The sequence below is a fragment of the Pongo pygmaeus genome, chromosome 1 (genome assembly GCF_028885625.2).
Source record: "Pongo pygmaeus isolate AG05252 chromosome 1, NHGRI_mPonPyg2-v2.0_pri, whole genome shotgun sequence".
NCBI classification, from domain to species: domain Eukaryota; kingdom Metazoa; phylum Chordata; class Mammalia; order Primates; family Hominidae; genus Pongo; species Pongo pygmaeus.
The window spans coordinates 45,369,504-45,386,128 of NC_072373.2; the positions used below are offsets into that span (position 1 = coordinate 45,369,504).

The 16,625-nt window shown below is 54.6% G+C and overlaps 1 protein-coding gene across 3 annotated transcripts in view; it reads right to left on the reverse strand.

Moving 5' to 3' along the window:
* The window catches only part of SOX13 (SRY-box transcription factor 13), a 55,475-nt gene extending 39,371 nt beyond the window's left edge, over positions 1–16,104 (reverse strand). For all 3 annotated transcript variants that reach the window (XM_063646638.1, XM_063646631.1, XM_063646627.1), the window contains exon 1: positions 15,499–16,104. The gene's annotated coding sequence lies outside the window, so the exon portion shown is untranslated. The remainder of the gene's footprint in view (positions 1–15,498) is intronic.
* Between the last annotated feature and the right edge of the window lie 521 nt (positions 16,105–16,625).

The following is a 16,625-nucleotide window of genomic DNA, read 5'->3' on the forward strand; positions in this document are numbered from 1 at the left end:
CTACACCCACAGCCAAGGTGGGAAGTGAGGGAGGAGAAGGTAAATGAGGGCCCTACAAGCACACATCCTTCCAGTTCCAGTCTCAGGATGGTTCCCTGTGACTGTCAGGAGACCCAATGGGCCCTTCCCATCACCAGTTCCCCAAAACCAATGGCAAGATGCCAGGGCAGGAGGCCAAGGGACTCTAAGGCAAGATCCCAGTGTGGGTTATCACTTGTTCTGAACAGTCAGACACACCGCATAGACCAGCCTCATCCCTGCAGATCCACAGCCAGGTGGGACTCTGGAAGCCCCACCACCTAGACAGTTTCCAGTTTCCTCATCTGCCAAATTTGAGGATTAGATGCTCCCTGCCCTTCCAAACTAGAAGATTTTATGAGGTACCCCTGAGACAAGCCTCACAGAAGCATCCTGTGCGGGGCTGTGGCAAAGTGTCTGACTCCACATCCGGGCTTTGAAACTGCAGCAAAAACTGCCAGTGTGGTTGTCATCATCCTCATCTAACTCTATTTCCAGCAAACCAGAATTCTTACTTTATATCAAGAGGACTCAAAATGCTCCTTCCCAAGTTGCAGATGGGGGAAGTAAGGCTCCAAGTGGCTAAGTGACAGCCCTGAGGGCATACAAGCCATTAGCAGTAGAAGTTAGACCAAGGCCTTAGCACCGGTGGCCCCAGCACCTCCCGGAAACACCAGCACAGACGGAAAGGGGAGATGTCAGGGCGCCCCCATAAGAAAAGGTGGGACAGGGGGGCCTACTGCCTCATGCACAGGGAGCAGCCCCGGGGAAGCTACAGGAAGGTCCTGGAACAGATAGCTGCAGCCACCATGGAGTCAGGCTCCCTCCGCTGATTCAGTCCAGCAGGGTCCAGCTAGTGCCCCTGGGAAGGCAGGCACCTGACCCCTCTGTATAAGGCGAGTGGTCCTAGGCCTCCCAGCCTGACTTATCTACCCAGGTGATGGGCAGCCTGGCCCTTTTGCCTCTGCAGAAGTCATGGAAGGAAGGAGAAAGGCCAGGCGTGGTGGCTCACGCCTGTAATCCCAGCATTTTGGGAGGCCGAGGCGGGCAGATCACAAGGTCAGGAGATCGAGACCATCCTGGCTAACACGGTGAAACCCAGTCTCTACTAAAAATACAAAAATTAGCCGAGCCTGGTGGTGGGCACCTGTAGTCCCAGCTACTCGGGAGGCTGAGGCAGGAGAATGGCGTGAACCCGGGAGGCAGAGCTTGCAGTGCGCCAAGATCGCGCCACTGCACTCCAGCCTGGGTGACAGAGCGAGACTCCATCTCAAAAAAAAAAAAAAAAAGGAAGGAGAAAGACCATTGTCTCCTTGTTACAGATCTAGAGACCAAGGCCCAGACAGGCTTCGGACATCAGCCAGATCACAGAGGGACCCTAATTGCTACCATTTACTGTGAGCCCAGCACACACACATCTTTCTCTAATCCGTACCATCACCCTGCCACAGGGGAGAACCATTACCCGATTTTATGGATAAAGAAAATATGGCTCAAAGAAATTAGGTAAATGGCTCCATATTTAGAGTCAAAACCCAGAAACTTCCAAACTTTCTGACTCTAACACCCCATGATGTTGTCACTAAACTACCCTGCCTTTCTATAAGTTGAAGGCAGGCCAGGCGCAGTGGCTCATGCCTGTCATCCCAGCACTTTGGAAGGCCGAGGAGGGCAGATCACGAGGTCAAGAGATAGAGACCATCCTGGCCAACATGGTGAAACCCCATCTCCATGAAAAATAGAAAAATTAGCTGGGTGTGGCAGCACACATGTGTAGTCCCAGCTACTCGGGAGGCTGAGGCAGGAGAATCGCTTGAACCTGGGAGGCGGAGGTTGCAGTGAGCCGAGATCACGCCACTGCATTCCAGCCTGGGCGACACAGTGAGACTACGTCTCAAAAATAAAAAAAATTTTTTTAAAAGTTGAAGGCTACTCCAGAGTGTACAAAGCTGAGTTATTCATAATGCAGTGAACTGAGAAGGGGGAGGGAAGATAGACACAGTGATGGCCAAAGCTGGCACCCGACCCCGGAGGAACCGGCAAGGAGCTCGGGATGAGCCCCAACTCCTTTCCAGGCTGCACAGGCCCTCCACACCTGGCCCAGGCCACTCCTCCAGCTGTGCTCACAAACATGTACTTAGGGCACATACTCATACTACTTTCACAGCTCCGGGGTCTGGCTCACATGGTGTCTCTGCCTAGAAGGCACTTCGTACATTCTTTTTTTTTTTTTTTTTTTTTGAGACGGAGTCTTGCTCTGTTGCCCCGGCTGAAGTGCAGCGGCACGATCACTGCTCCGCCTCCCGGGTTCACACCATTCACCTGCCTCAGCCTCCCAAGTAGCTGGTACTACAGGCGCCCGGCACCACGCCCGGCTAATTTTTTTGTATTTTTTTTAGTACAGACGGGGTTTCACCGTGTTAGTCAGGATGGTCTTGATCTCCTGACCTCGTGACCCACCCGCCTCGACCTCCCAAAGTGCTGGGATTACAGGGGTGAGCCACCACGACCGGCTTTTTTTTTTTCAACATGCACTTTCTGCTTTTGTAATTCCTACATTCTTGACCAGCGAACTCCTATACCTCACTCAAAACCCAGCCTAGATGTCCTTTATAAATCCCTTCCAAACAATCTTAGAAGACTTCATTATTTCTCCAGGGCATCCTAGAGACCTTGGACATCACTGGTGTCCAGTACTTAACCAACCTGCCATTATTTGTTTACCTTTCTACCCGCCAGGCTCTGGCTAGATTTGAGCCCTTAATATGCTCTCAAGAAGAGGGACAATAACAGGCATCTTTTAAACGGCCCTTATTATATGTCGGGCACTGTTTTACATCCTTTCTCTATACTTTACATCTTTACATTTCACCATCACAATAGCCCCACGAGCCTGTGGCAGATACAATTGTTATCATCTCTATGGTTAGGCTAGATTACTTACCCAAGATCACACAGACAGTCTGGCTCCAGAAGCTGCCTGTCTGTCTGTTCTGGTACTATATTATTCTCCATGTCCTCCCCAGTCCCTAGTGCAGTGGCTGGCACACAGTAGGTGCTCTGTAAAGGTCTGCTTTAGAAATAGGTAAGGAGGAAGGAGGGTTGCCACACCCCAGCCACCTCCGGCCCTAAATCCCACCTGGAATCCCTTAAGTCTCATCTTAGCTTCTATCACTCCTGACATTCACCATGTCTTTCTTCCCCAAATCTCCAGATGCTTTTCCCATCTCCCATCCATTTCATGTTTGGGTGTCCCGGGGGAGACATCTTGCTGTCTTTCCAGCAGGGAAACTGAGACACACAGAGACCTCAGGGCTGGTGGATTCGCTCAGAGGCAGATTTCCTGCCTCTCAGGCTAATGCGCCTCACCCCCACATGGTCTGGTCTCACCTCTGTCTCAAGCAAGAACAACAAACCCTGAGAGGCAGGGGGTGAATCTGGAAGACAGCACCCCCTGGCTGACCTGGTCACTGATCTCTGGGCAGGGCCTGAGAGGAGGGAGGAGGGTGGTGGCTCCCTGAGGCCAGGGAGGAGGAGACAAGAGGCCCTTTGTGTCTACAGAGCTCCTGAGACACCTGTTCTCGCCTCCTGCTTGCCTGTGGCCTCCCTCCCGGCCGAGCCTGTGTGCGGCCTTGTTTATCCTGCAGCCCTGGCAGCTAGGCCCAGCCTGCTCCCAGCATGGGGCTCCAGCAGCCCCTGCCAGCACCTGCCTGGTCCTGGCAGCCCTGGAGGCTGCTGGCCAAGCACAATCACCCTGCTGTTGACACAGTTGTTGATTTTCAGGAGGGTAGGGAGGGACAGGAGGAGAGAGGCAGCAAAGGCATTTAATGCCAGCCTGGCTAATTTGCAGTTGGCCCTAGCAATCCTGCACCCCCCACAGCTGCCTGGGAGAGGGTTGGGGTTTCAATCTCCCGGCAGCTTGGGCTACACACCACAGAGTGCCCAAGTCCTGCTTGAACCCACAGCACCACACCACAGGCAGCCCCCATCCCCAGGGCCCCACAGGCAGGGCACCCACTTATGTTAGTGCACACCAAAACCCATGCTGCCCCGTGCTGGCACACACACAACTTGTAGCTGAATAAGGCCCCAGAGCTCTGGGAGCCCCTGGCCACCTTGTCTTCAAATGCCCAGCACTCACTCTTCCCGCAAAGTCATAGTGTGCCTGGGTCCTTGGTGAGGAATAGGACCATCTGACATGCCCTTAGAGGCCCAGGTGGGGCCCCTGGGAGATGTGGAGGGGAACTGCCCTTATGACCTCCTCTTCCCTCTGACCTGTTCTGCCCCCGACCCTCCAGGTCTTTATGTTATGTCTTTCAGGGAACTTTCCCTGGCTGCCCAAATCTGGTGTGGGTGCTCCCAAATCTGGTGTGGGACCTGCCCTGTCCCTCCCTCCCCTCAGTTTGTCAGTACTGGTATCAGTTACTTACTTCACTTTCTCCAAGCTGTGGAAGGGCTATGCTGGCTTCATGGTCTTTCAGCCCCAGCCCAGGGTGGCCCGGCATAGCCACAAGGCAGGTGCTCCCTACATACCTGCCTTAGGGACGGAGGACCGGAGAAGGCCCACGCAGGCCCCAACATCCACTCCATCTCCACCTCAAGTTCTTGCTTTTCAATCACCTCTTAGATTAGTAAGGCCCCGCGGCTGCTTAAAAGGCCAATGTGCTTCTGGAGTTACCTGTTAATCTGTCCACACACCTAGATTGGTAAAGCTGACTAGCCAAGCTATCTCCTCAGAGATCAAGGAGCACAGATCCCGAAGGGCAAGGAATGGATGAGTTTAGATGATGGGAGGTAGAGAGAGGAAGGCAGGGATATAAAGAAGACCCTGTGGGTTGAGGAAAAGCAGAAGGGCCTGGGGCAGGGGTTGCTGTCAGGTGAGGCAGAAACTTCCCCTCTTCCCCATGTGCCTCTTTTCAAGTCTTACCTGCCCCATCTGAGAGCTCCTAAACCCCATCAGTCCTGACTCAGGAATCAGGAGGTTCCTTACACCTGTGGCCGATTGGCCCAAGAGGACTCAGGCTCAATAAAGGGTGTCAACAGTCCAAGAGACCCTCTCTAAACTGCCAAACACACCAACACTCACACACAACCCCCTTCCCCCCTACACACACAATTCTGGTTCTCCAAACTTCAAGTTAATCAGTGCCCAGAAAAGGGTAACCCAGATAGCCACAATCAGCCCCAAATGGAGGGTGCCACCATGGTGAGAAGTATGGATCTAAGGTCAGGTGAACCCAGTAGAAGAGAAGGGGAATTTACATTATGAAAACCAAAGGTCCCTGATGCTTTCAGCCAGTTCTAACAGGCTATCGTGTACAGTTGTACAGACTGTGCATTGCACAACTCTAAGAGAAGCCCATTCACCTAGACTTGTACACCCATTTCAAGGATTCTCTGGCCGAGAGCAGTCAAGTCCATCCCTTGTCTACTCAGATATCAAAGAGAAAGCCCTCTTGCTACCCACCTCTACCCAAGTCAAGATTTGACACAGGTCCCCTTCCTCTATTCTCTGACCCTGTTTCCTGTTCTGGTCCCTAGGAGTTTACTGGCTAGGGAGGAGGCCTCCTCTCCCTGCCCCACCAGCCCCAGTTAGGGAGCCCACCATTGGGTCTTTCTCTGCCACTCCTCTCTCTTCCTCAGCCCCTTGCCCTGGCCAGACACTCCCATATTAAGTGCTCCTGGGCGAGGGGGATGGCTGGGGTTCCATGATTGCCCTGGAAACAAAGTTGACAGCAAAAGGAGGGAAGGGGGTGATAGCCCACTACTGCCCCTTCCCAGGTATACTGGGATTGAAACCCCAACCTGCTTGGGGCACCAGAAGCTGGCTGTTCTGGCTCTTCCTTTTTCTTCCATTCTACTCTCCCTTCCTTCTGGACATCCGTCTAATGTCCTCACTGTCTCCCTGGAGTTCTCGGAGGCCCCGCCTGGTTCCCACGGGTCGGAGGAGCCTGGCCAGGGTCTCCAGAGCACAGGCCCCTGCCTGCCTGCACACATATGTGCACACACACACACCACACCTGGCCCTCCACACACACACATCACACTCACAGATACACACATCACACTCAGCCCTCCACAAACACACACACACCTGGCTCTCCACACACATACACCCACACACACATCACACTCACACACACATCACACTCAGCCCTCCACAAACACACACACACCTGGCCCTCCACACACATACACCCACACACACATCACACTCACACACATCACACTCAGCCCCCCTCCCCCCCCACACACACACCCCACCACCAGCCAAGAAAAGAGGAGCCGGGCAAGCCTGAGAAACGGCAGGGGCTGAAGGGGCCACTCCCTCTGCTTTCGACAGCGCCCTATTCAAGCCCGACTGCCCTCACCCCACCTGCCTCTGAGCGCCGGCTGTACCTGCACACAGGCTTCCTTCCACCCCTCCCCACTACCTTTTATTCTCCCTTCTTTCCCCACCCTACCCCACCCTTATGGAACAGGCCAGAACCAAAACCTCACAGGGATGGTTGAGTGACTTCAGACTCCTTCAATAGGGCTGGAGGGTGGAGAGAGGTTGTTCATATGAGGGTGGGGGACCTCATACCCCGCACAGGCTGAGGGCTAAGACAGAAAACCCTCCTCAGCCTCCACTCTGAGGAGTGCCAGGTCCTGCCTTGTGTGGCCAGGCAAGAGTTAATGCTTTTAAGTCAGTGTGAGGGCAGCTCACGCCAAGGCTCCCCTCCCTGTCTAGCCTTTCCTAGGCGCCAGGGCCAAAGCAGGAGGCCCCATGAGTCCCAGGCAATCCCCCATCCCCACCCCCAGAGCCCGCCAGGGGGTCCGTGGGGCCCACTCAGTTGTCATCGTGAAAGGGCATCAGCCCAGTCTGACACATTTGCACAACCACTCCTCCTGCCAGATCCCCTCTTTGCGCTGGTCAAACTGTGACTCCTCTTGGTCTTCCGTGGAAACAAACACTGATGACATTTCTGTTTCACTATCTGGAAATATTAGATGTATTTTAAATCCTTTTCATCCTGATGACAAAAGTGATACACATTGTTGTATTACTCTTAGAGACTACAGAAATAAGAAAATGAATATGAGCCACGATCTTTAAAATAAAAATTAAAAAAAAAAAAAAAGAAGTCATGGCTGGGAGTGGTGGCTCACGCCTGTAATCCCAGCACTTTGGGAGGCCAAGGCGGGTGGATCACCTGAGGTCGGGAGTTTGAGACCAGCCTGACCAACATGGAGAAATCCCGTCTCTACTAAAAATACAAAAAATTAGCCAGGCATGGTAGCACATGCCTGTAATCCCAGCTACTCAGGAGGCTGAGGCAGGAGAATCGCTTGAACCCGGGAGGCGGATGTTGCGGTGAGCTGAGATGGCACCATTGCATACTCCAGCCTGGCCAACAAGAGTGAAACTCCCTCTCAAAAAAAAAAAAAAAAAAGTCAACAAAGGATATTGACCACCCCCAGCTACAGAAGCTGGAGTTGGAGCTGCTCTGCCTGCTGCACCTCCTCTAACTCAGCACCTGCCCCGCATGCTGGACTTACAAGAAAACCTTCAAATGGCTAGTCCTGGACCTCCACAGCACCTGCCTGCCTCTGCACCAACTCAGCACAGGACCTGAGTCTGCATCAGGGCACCACCAGCCATACCTGGGAGCAGGCCCTGCCCCCAGGTTCCTCACCCCCTTTGTTGGGGGATGGGAGGGGGCGGGACCAAGGCCCTCTGGGAACTAGTTCTCACCCCATCTTGTTCCACAGGCTGCACATTCCATTCCGAGTCAAGCAGGGGGCGGGGACTGGGGGAGGTAAGGCAGAGGGGAGGAGAACAGTCTGGCCTCCTCTGGGGCGGATCCCCCAGGGAGCTCCAGGCTTGGCAGGCAGGGATTACGACCAAAACCACCAGAGCGGAAGGGGAGCCAGGAGGGCTCCTGCCCAGTCTGTGGCCCCTTCCCCTCTCTCCTCTCAAGCCAAAACACTGACACCCTAGCTTGGACATGTCCCCAGAAGACAAAGGGGTACAATGTGGGGGGTAACACTAATACCCCTCCCCCAACCCTGCCCCAATCCCTTGGGCAGTTTATGGGGCTTCATGCCAAGGCTATTTAAATGCTAAGGCCACCGCTGGGGGGAGAGTGGAGGGAACTGAATTCCAAATTTGATGACTTCCCAGTGTCAGACTTCCTGTGACCAAAAGGGCCTGGGTATCCAAAGCTATTTGGGAAGAAAGGTGGCAGCTGGAGATACTGTCCCCACTTTTTCCTTCTTTTCCTCTACTATGCCACACACATTCCTCTCCCCCAAAAAACACCCCTGGCTGAAGCCCTCAACATGTGGGTACAGATCTCGGGACGTCTCCTAGCTGTGCACACCCTGTGCGCACTCAGGACTCTGAGATACCAGGCCACACACACAACACATCCTGCAGCTTTGGTTTGCCCATGGATGACCTTAGGAGGAGGCAGGGGAAACCTCAGCCACTTCTTCCTCACTTCACAGCCTCTAGGAGGTCTGACCACTGCTGCTGTTCCATCTGAAACCATCGAGGTCCCCCCCCGACAGCACCACAATGTGCTCTTGCCAGGAGTGAGCAGGGAGACAGGCCTCTGGGCATTCCTAAAGCAAGAAGGACCCCCTGCCACCCACTAAGGCAGGAGAGCCACCTGGAGTAGCAGGTGGTAGCTACAAGGTTCTATGCTGTGAGGGCAGGCTCGGTGGTTTTCGCCTATAATCCCAGCACTTTGGGAGGCTGAGGTGGGTGGATCACCTGAGGTCAGGAGTTCGAGACCAGCCATGGCCAACATGGTGAAACCCCATCTCTCCTAAAAATACAAAAATTAGCCGGGCATGGTGGCGCACGCCTGTAATCCCAGCTACTCAGGAGGCTGAGGCAGGAGAATTGTTTGAATCCAGAAGGCGGAGGTTGCAGTGAGCCAAGATCGCACCACTGCACTCAGGCCTGGGCGACAGAGCAAGACTCTGTCTCAAAAAAAAAAAAAAAAGAAAAGGTTCTATGCTGTGGACCACACAGCTGGACACAAATCTTTTTTTTTTTTTTTAATGAGACCGAGTCTTGCTCTGTCACCCAGGCTGGAGTACAGTGGCTCAATCTTGGCCCCGGGTTCATGCCATTCTCCTGCCTCTGCCTCCCCAGCAGCTGGGACTACAGGCGCATGCCTCCACGCCAGGCTAATTTTTTGTATTTCTAGTAGAGACAGGGTTTCACCGTGTTAGCCAGGATGGTCTTGATCTCCTGACCTCGTGATCCGCCCGCCTCGGCCTCCCAAAGTGCTGGGATTACAGGCGTGGGCCACTGTGCCCGGCCCAGAAATCTTTTCCTAGGGGAGCTGCAAAGGCTTCATCACCATGGGGCTTTAAGCTGGGTCCATTGCATATAGCAAGTGCTCTTAGGAGGGAACTACCATATCTCTGCTCCTCAGAGAAAGTATTTGCATTTTTTAGAAAGCAGTCACTCTTGATCAGAGAAGCTGACAGAGGTCGGAGGAACCCTGCTGAGCTGGCCTATAGCAATCTCCGAATCAAGTCTTCCCAAGAACTAAGGAAGGGCCAGTCAAAAGGCGGGTAATCACCCAGGCAAAGACCACCATATAGAGCATGCCTTCCTGCTTCGGGCAGGGAGCTGACAAGAGAGGGAAAGCAATCCTCCATGGGTCTAGTTCCCCATCTGGTAAAAGGCACTGTGATGGCCTCCCTGGCTGACACATCCGGGTTCCAGAAAGGGGACTAGCAAAGGGTGAGGACCGCAACGAGTTCAGGCAGGAGCGAGCCCTCTTAAGCAAACACTGAGCACAAAAATAACTCCCATTCAAAGCACGATTTACTGTGTGCCTGGCCAGCCCTCCCAGCACAGAGCCCTTTTCAAACACTCAGCTTCACCCCTGAATGTGGCTGGGGGAGGGGGCTCAGGAGCACAGCTGCATTTGAATTCCACTTTTTCCGGTGGTGTCAGCTTCCTGGAGACTTACCCAGGGGAGCTGCCCAATAAGGACCGATCTCAAAGCACCCCCAGAGAGGAGAAAACCTTTGTAGAATCCAGTGTCAGCCTCTCAAGGGCAAGGACACCTAGATCCCTTGGTGGAATAGGCCTAGCTCAACCAACACTTGTCTGGCAACAGCAAACCCCAGAGCCCTTACCATTCATGGAGCACTGCTGCTGCTGCAGACATCATCAGCCATTAGCCTCCCAACAGTTCTAAGAGGAAGGTATTGGCCGGGGGCCGTGGCTCACGCCTGTAATTCCAGCACTTTGGGAGGCCGAGGCGGGTGGATCACCTGAGGTCAGGAGTTCAAGACCAGCCTGGCCAACATGGCAAAACCTCGTCTATACTAAAAATACAAAAATTAGCCAGGTGTGGTGGCAGGCACCTGTAATCCCAGTGACTCGGGAGGCTGAGGCAAAAGAATCACTTGAACCTGGGAGGCAGAGGTTGCAGTGAGCTGAGATCACACACTGCATGACGAGTGAGACTCTGTCTCCAAAAAAAAAAAAAAATTAGCCAGACGTGGTGGCGGGTGCCTATAATCCCAGCTACTCAAGAGGCTGAGGCAGAAGAATCACTTGAACCCGGGAGGCGGAGGTTGCAGTGAGCCGAGATCGCGCCATTGCATTCCAGCCCAGCCAACAAAATCTAAACTCCATCTTGGGGGGGATAAAAAAAGGAAGGTATTATCACTGTTACCGTCCCATTTCACAGGAGGCAAAACAGAGGCTCGGAGATGTTATGGGACAAAGATTTCTCCTGGCCCTAAATCCTTCTCACTGTGGATGTGTTTTCCTAAGTCTGCCAATTACTACAATAGCAAAATGCCCACTATGGGAATCTCCCACCAGAAGGAATGACGGGGATAAGGGTGCAGGTGGAACGTGGGGTATTTTCCAGAGCCAAGGCAGCACTGAACATCATCCATGACTGACCCTGGCACTCTTGATCACAAAATCTGAGTTGGAGGTGGAAAGCCCTCCCCAAGCAAGTCTAATCCAAGTCATCAAGTCAGCCTCCTAACTTGCCTGATTCCATCCTTGCTCCCCTTGATGCTCTTCACTACTTAGCAGCCCAAGTGATCTCTCTTTTGTACATTTTTTTCACTTATGAAAGTAATTTGGCCGGGTGCTGTGGCTGACACCTAGAATCCCAGCACTTTGAGAGGCCGAGGGCGGGATCATTTGAGGTCAGGAGTTGGAGACCCGCCAAACCAACACGATGAAATGCCGTCTCTACTAAAAATACAAAAAAATTAGCCAGGTGTGGTGGCACACGCCTGTAGTCCCAGTTACTCGGGAGGCTGAGGCAGGAGAATTGCTTGAATTCAGGAGGTGGAGGTTGCGGTGAGCCAAGATCACACCACTGCACTCCAGTCTGGGCGACAGAGTGAGAGTCTATCTCAAAACAAACAAACAAACAAAAGTAATTCACGACCATTGTAGAAAAGTGAAAAAACAAATGGAAGATAAAGAAGGAAATTAAAACCATCCATATGTCCAGTATCCAGAGCTAACCTCTAAATATTCTGATGCATCCTCCCAGATTCTGTCCTTGCGTGTGTGCATGATGGCCATGTGTATACTTACAATTCTCTGTGCAAGATTAAGATTGTACTCTGTAGTTTTATATCCTGATTTTTTCACTTCTTATGTAATTTTCCAGGTTATAAACTGTTCTTTGTTAACCACGTTTTGGGAGGTTTTGGGGGATGGTTTGTATACCCACCTGGTACTAAATTCAGAAAGGACAAAAGGGTCTACAGCAAAAACAATCTTTTCTCCATCCCATCCCTCAGCCACCATTTCCCTCCCTTGGGGCAACTATGATTACCGTTTCTTGTGTCCCAAATAATCTTTTAAAATTATAGAGCAGATCATGTCACTCCCCTACTTAAAACTCTCTGATGGATGCATCGCCTGCAATAAAATCCAGGCTCCTAACCAGTCTTACCAGGCTTTGGCTCTCCTCTGATTTCTCCAGTCTCTCCTCTCCAGCCACATAGCTGTTGCCCCTGTTCTGGCCTCAGGGGGTTTCATTTGCTATTATCTCTGCCTGCAATCCCCTGTCTCCAGGTCTTTATGCAGCTGGCTCCTCATCCTTCAAGGCCTGGGCTGAGCTATCCTCTCCCCCCCGGTGGCCTTCACTGGCCTCCCAATCTAGGGCCACCACTGCCTGACCTACATATGTTTTCTATCACATCACCCTGTGGTATTTATTTCACATTGCATGTCATAATCTGATAGTCTTGGTTACTTAAAAGTATTTACTGTCTGTCTCCCCACAATAGAAAGAAGCCTCTTTGAAGGCAGGCATGCTGCCTGTCTTGTTCTCCCCTGTTATCCCACTGCATAGCACAGGCCCTGGCACATAGCAGGCGGTCAACAATTTCTGTTGAAGGAATGAATGGGGTGACTGCAGTGCCAGTTGTCATAACTGAAAACTGCCAATTGCAGGATCTCCAACACGAAGAAGCAACCTTCTGGCCATCCTCCCCCATGCCTGGGGTGGAGGTTGGAGGGTCTGAGAAAGGAGGACAGGAGCCTGTAGTCCAAGGCAGTGTGGCTGGGCAGCAGCACCCTGTTCTTCCTCCTGGTTGCTCAGCTCGCCCCTTACCTGTGCTATGCATTTGCAGAGTCCTGAATCAGACAAGGAACTTGTGACAAACCCAAATTCCTAGAAAATCCTCCAACTGCAAGTGGAAAGTTGGAGGTGACACTTTTGCCCCTCACCCCAAATCCCACATCCAGTCTACCCAAGCAGCTGTGCTATTCCAGGTTCCCAAGTGAGCCCAGCAGCAGGAGACACAGACACTACCCAGGGAGCAGGGCTCCTCCTGGGACAGTCCCAGCCCATTCCACCTGACTCTTCCCCTGGGCCCCAGACACCTGACGGGCTCTTTGCTCTGGAAATTCACCCAGCCCCAGAGACACAAATGCACATCCAATCCTGATCCAGCAGCCCAGGCTGAGGACGCTCAAGGGACACCCTTTTGGAAACAATTCCCTCCTGGGACCTGATTTCCATGGAGAGAACACTGCAGTTGAGCCAAGATTGATTTTTAAGAATGAGGAAAGGAGGGGATGAAATGCTTTCACAAAAAGTTGTGAAAGGAGGGAGAAAGGAAGGAAACAAGAAAAAGAAAAAAGACTCGAGAAGATGGCACTAGACAAGGAGTAAGAAGGATATGTTTGATCTGAGGGGCTGGAATCAGGCAAGGGTGGGAGAGAGTACAAGCTCTCCTCCTCTCCAGAAGTGGGCAATATTATAATTGATTAGTTGAGCACAATCGCCAAGTGCTCTTCTGGGCTCTGTACAAGGTCAGTTAAGTAATAATGGCAATAACAGCTAATATTTATCTAGCACTTATTATGTGCCAGGCACTGTTCTCAGTTTCACTTTATTAAGCCTTTTAATCCTCAAGACAACCCCATGAAGCGTTCATATTAACCCTATTTTATGGCTGAGGAAACTGAGGCACAGAGGTTAAGTTAAATTGCCCAGAGTCACACCGCCAGTGGCATCCGGGATCTAACTCCAGCTCCAGGACTCTTAACCACTAGGCTATATTTGGCCCTCAATGATCCAGAGGTAGGTAGGTCCCTATCCTCCTGGAGATCATGCCTTCCAAACCAGTATCCCCCAAACGATCACGACATGCCAGTTTCAAAGATGGGTGCATAACTCTGCCCATTTCGCATGCGGGAAAGTCCAAACCCGCGCTGCTCATCGATGGGGAACTGGAATCCAAATGTTCCCCATCCCAGCATCTTGCGAAGCGCTTTCTAATGAAGCACAGTGGAAACAGGGGTCAGCCTCAGGCCCTGACTCGCGACTGCGCCGAGGCGCGGATTACGGAGTCGGGGAGCCGGGGAGCCAGGGATTGGGGGAGCAGGGGAGCCGGAGAGCGGGAGCTATCGGGCTGGCGCCGCGTCGGACGAGTCCGAAAGCAGAACCGCGGTAGGCAGGGAGACCGCCCCAACCCCAGGGCAGAGAGCAGAGGGCAGAGAGCGGCCTGGCTCGACGGAGAGCGCCGCCCGGCTGGAACCGAGCTTGCCTCCCTGGACTGCAAAACGAGCAGAGTTATGCACCCATCTTTGAAACCGGCATGTCGTGATCCTTTGGGGGATACTGGTTTGGAAGGCATGAACTCCGGAAGGTAGGGACCCACCTACTTGGACTGCTGAGAGCCAAGTACAGCCTAGTGGTCAAGAGCCAGCAGCATCGTCTCTGGACGTCTTTGGCCAGACCCCTTCACCAGCGCCAGCGCCGAGGCGTCCTGCCCGGAAATTCCCAGAGAGTCAAAGCAAACTTCCCAGGAAAACTCTTCGGCTTCCTCCAAGCCTCTGTCACCGAGGCGGCTGCCAAGAGCGCCAGCGGAGTCTTTGCAGCTGCCGCGGGCCCTCCAGGGCGGGAGCCGCCGCTCCAGCGCTCGGGGTCCTCCCGGAAAGGTCCAGGGCTGAAGTTCAAAATTCACTTCCCGCCCAGGCCCGGCTCACCGCCCCGCCCGGTACTGTCCGGCAACCCCCAAGTCTCTTGCCCTCTCCAGCTCCAGTTAAGTCCTGGAGCGCCTCCAGCCTGAAGACCCATGCGGGCAGCTGAGCGAATCCCGCGGGCGATCCCTGCGCGCCTGGGGACGGGAAACAGCCAGAGCCGGCGCACACACACAACCTTGTGTGTGCGTGTGTGTTTACGTACGGAACGCGCGGGGTGGGAAAACAATGGCGAGCCGCTGGGAACTGAGCGACTACCCGCTCCGCATCTCCCTACTCCTAGGCGCGATCAGCGTTTGCAGCGGAGTCGGGATGAAAAGGCTCACCTCCGATATCCCAGGGCGGGAGGTGGGGGTAGTAAGAAGCAGCCTGGGGTGGGGGTGGGGGTGGGACAGGAGCAGCCGGAGCAGAAAACAAACAGGATGCGGCGCCGGTCTGGTCCGCTGGGGAACGACCCTGAAACCGTGGCAAGGGGCGCGCGTCTGTCCCCCAGCACCCCACGCAACCATGGTGGAGGAGCTCTGCGCCTCGTCGCAGGCACCTGAGCCCCACGCAGGACGCGCGCAGGTCGCCTCGGCTTCCCGCTGAGAAATCCTTAAACTAGGCGCATAGTCGGGCTGATGAGAAAGACCTAGTCCTCTGCGGTAGGCAAGGAGCGGGTTGGGGGTGCACCCTAAGCTCGACCCGCGTGGTGAACGCGCGCGCGCGCACACACACACACACATACACACACACACACAGCCACGCACTGCCTTAGAGGCTGCCACCCCTCTCCACAAGGACCCAAGTCGGCCAGGGAGGAGCCGCCACTGCCCAGCGTTGTTGGGGGTAGGTGAGGGTCCGTCCCTCCTCGAAAAACTTTGCACAGGGTGGAAACTCGCAGGGAAGAGAGCCGGTGGGTGCCCAGAAACGTAGGGGCGCAAGTGTCAAACTTCAGAGGGCTGGGGAAATGGGCGCGACGGCGCGATCATGGCGGGGAGGGGTGCACTTACTACGCAGCCAGGCGCCGGGCTCGGGGCTCGGGGCTCGCGGCTCCGCGCTCCTGCTCCTCCTCCGTGCGGTCCTCGCGGCTGGCAGCCTAGGCTTCCCGCTCACATGCCCCCGCGACGCCGCGGGCGGGCCAGGTTGGGGAGGCTGGGCTGGGAGGGGGGCACGCCCCCCGCCGTTGGCCGGGGAGTCGCTGCGGACCCACGGCCACCCTGGGTCCGCGCCCCACTGGGGGCCGCCGTCCCGGGCGGCGAGCTCGGTTCCGGCCGGGCGGCGCCCTCTCCGCCGAGCCAGGCCGCTCTCTGCCCTCTGCCCTCTGCCCTGGGCTTGCGGCCGTCTCCCTGCCTTCCGCGGTCCTGCTCTGCGACTCGTCGGACGCGCAGCCGGCCCGCCCTCCCTGCTCTCCGGCTCTCCCGCTCTCCGGCTCCAAGCTCAGCGCCTCGGCTCGATTCCGAGTCAGGGCCTACGAGGCTGACCGCTGAGCTCTGGGCTCAGACCCGGACTTGCCGGTTCTGGGCCCGGGTTCCAGGACCCGTGCTCACACAGTTCAGTTCCAAGCCGGGACTGGAGAAGGGCGCTCGCGGCTCGCTGCTGCGAGGCGACTGGACAGCCTAAAGGAGAAAGAGGGAGGGAGACCGAGAGCGCGCAGAGGGAGGAGGTAGGGAGGAGGGAGGGAGGGTGGGGACATGCAGAAGAAGGGAGGGACAGAGAGGTTCCTCCTCCTCCCTGCAGCCGGGTCCATCCAGGCATCAACAGCTGGAAACCTCTGTTGGAAAGGGGAAAGCTAAGGTTTACGGGCGGCGGGGAAGGGTGGAGGTGGAGTGAGGGGGTGTAGAGAAGAGAAGAAAGAAGGATTCTGCCCGCTCCCACTGCCCAGGTATGAGGGTCGCTACAGAGAATCTTCACTCCTTAAAGCAAGACCTAAGAAGTTATTGGTCCAGCTCCAAGCCTCCCAACCCCTCCAAACAGATAGCCTGGACTCGGGTTTTTTAAAAACCCCATTTCTCCGGACTTCCCTTAAGAACCTGATCTCTGCCGGGCGCGGTGGCTCACGCCTGTAATCCCGGCACTTTGGGAGGCCGAGGGGGGCGGATCACGAGGTCAGGAGATCGAGACAATCCTGGCTAACACG